This window comes from Cucurbita pepo, chromosome 11 (assembly GCF_057944985.1).
Source record: "Cucurbita pepo subsp. pepo isolate OVF chromosome 11, ASM5794498v1, whole genome shotgun sequence".
NCBI classification, from domain to species: domain Eukaryota; kingdom Viridiplantae; phylum Streptophyta; class Magnoliopsida; order Cucurbitales; family Cucurbitaceae; genus Cucurbita; species Cucurbita pepo.
Window position 1 is genome coordinate 10508289 of NC_141808.1, and position 2558 is coordinate 10510846.

The 2558-nt window shown below is 47.0% G+C and overlaps 1 pseudogene; it reads left to right on the top strand.

Annotated features, from left to right (window-relative positions):
- Positions 1-1674: 1674 nt before the first annotated feature.
- LOC147790249 (uncharacterized) lies at positions 1675-2303 on the top strand (annotated as a pseudogene).
- Positions 2304-2558: the final 255 nt, after the last annotated feature.

Here is a 2558-nt window from a genome sequence, read left to right on the forward strand (position 1 = left end):
GTGAAAAAATAGTCTCATGAACTGCTTGCTGAATAATGAATAGAGCCTTGGCATCGTTTTTCTTGGTTTCTCTTAGTCTCTCCTTTTCTTCTATTGTGGGTTCTAATACATCAGCAAACCTGTGCTCCACCAAGTCCCATAGCTCCTGCGATCTGAGCAAGGTCTTCATCTTGATGCTCCACCACTCGTATTTCTCACCAATAAATGTTGGTAACAACGGTGCAGAGGAAGAAAACCCAGCTACTGCCATTTTTGTTTTGTGAAAGAAAATAATCACTCGCCCTCGTGTCGAACGAACGTGGCTCTGATACCAAAATTGTTGGAAGAGGGATAGTGAAAGAGATAGGAATAGATGAGAATAGATAGAAGCTGCAGTGCTTTATTAATGTCTACTGACTTAATGGCTAGAGGGTTACACAATTCCAGTATTTATACCTAATACACTAGACCATAAATAGTAAATCATGCAAATCTAGATAAATTCAAATCTACTAACAATCTCCTAAAATCTCCTAAAATCTTGGTAGTTTGAATATTTGAATCATATCTCAACTACTTCAAATCATATCTTCATTTTGAATACTTTGAATCATATCTCAACATCTTCGAACTAGTCATTAATGGTCGGCTTCATTGGTATCTTTTCGGTATGCGTTCCGAACACTTTCATTTTTAGCGTCTCATCTTCTGATGAGAAGCGAAACTCGAACATCTCGAGCGGATGGTCCAACTAAATAACTTTTTCTTTTTCATTACTTCCATGGTCGTGCCTCGTGGCACGGCAACACCCGTACTATTGAAATGGTTTGTCAGTAGAGATGTTCCCACAGGTGCCCCTTCTTCCAATGGTACTATAATTCCTATTCCTATCTCTTTATTCCCTCTTTTGGTCTATCTACATTCCAGGAAATTCATACGCTCTCTGGACGGAGCAAAAAGTGGAGTCTTGGTCAGAGCAAGCCGCCCTATTCTATTACCAGACATAATTGGGAGAAGCTCATCCGAAACTCGAGCTAGAAACGCCTCATTTCGTTTCGTTCCCCTTCTTCATTTCCTTCTTCTTTCATCCAAGGGAGACTTCTCATATTTTTTATCTTTCTGCGGTGTGCTCTGTTTACTATTCTTTCGTACTCTCTTCTCTTTACCACGCCATAGTTCAGCGAAGCGTGAGCGGGCGCGGAGAAGTAAAGGCCAAACACTCAGGCCTAACGGGAATGAGAAAGGATGCAATGAGAAGATGAGGTGCTCCGGGCACCCCCATTTAGAAAGAAGGTTCGAAGGTTTTGGGCCTGTAGCTTTCGTCCGTCCTTCGTCGGGTGGTACTTGTGTGTGGGGTGTGCTACCAGAAATCGGGCTTGAAGCTCTCGCCTTACCAACGAGCCGGCAGCTGATGGCTGTTGGTCATGACTACTACCAAAAAGCTCCAATGAAGATGAATATTTCACATGGAGGAGTGTGCATCTTTATCTTGGGTGTTCTTCTGTCGTGCGACCTGGTGGCTTTTGTGCGACCTGTGGCCCATGCCTCCTATTTGTTCAGGGCGAGCGGCGTGAACTCTGATTCGATCCGGGTATTCAATCCCGCCGCTGAGATGCTCAGTTGACTCCTTAACCTTGATAGGAAGATGGATTATTCCATAATTCGTGCATAAGGGTAAGGAACTTTGGATGAACTAATGCGAATGGGTGTAAGCCTCGCAGCTCGGAAACACCCAGTGCTGACCACACTGAGAGAGACGAAAGCGCAGGTAACGCCAGTTGGCGAAGTGGTGTTAAGCATCCCTAGCGGTACGAAAAGAGAGGTCGTGATGATATCATCTACGTCTGTACCGCTCCTCGTGGAGTAGATCCCGCATCCAACCAAGTCTTTGACCAGGGAACGGGAGAATTCCCACTACCGCAGGCAGGCCAGCCGGGCCGTGAGCGCGGTGGGAACGGGCTTCCCAAAAAGCCAGCCTGGGGACGGAGTCAGCATAGAATGAAGGGGACGACCCTAATCTTGTGTTGGCAAAGCCAACTTCTTGGGTTGCGGGCGGAGAAGAGCGGACATGGGGACTCGAGTCAGGGCACAGCGTAACTAAGAGAGCCATTCCATTTAGGGCGAGCCCGTGTGGTTGTGGGGGCGGGCACGAGCGGTCTGGTGTCCGAGCCAATTGGTCAGACGACGAGGACTGAACTTATTAGATATTAGTATTAGCCGCCTATCCCGAAAGAAAATCGGATAATAGAAAGAATGGTAAGCGCGGGAGCTATAGAATTGGTTTTCCCCGACCGGCAGCAGCTGGGTTTCCCCATCTCTCCTAAACTTCCCCCGGTCTGTGGCCCGAGCTGTATGAGGCAGAAACTCGTCTCACATACGGTTCGGAGGCCGAGCCCCACCCCAGCAGTAATGGTGCGGCTTAGGTCAACTCACACAAAGAAGATAGAGTTCACTCAACGATTGCCTTTGGGTTCCGAACTCCATATGGGGAAGGAGCGTTGTTGTTTGCGAGGTATCGACCATTTACATGGACCTACTTCTCATTCCATTTGTGGGAATTTGCTGATCTATAAACCGTC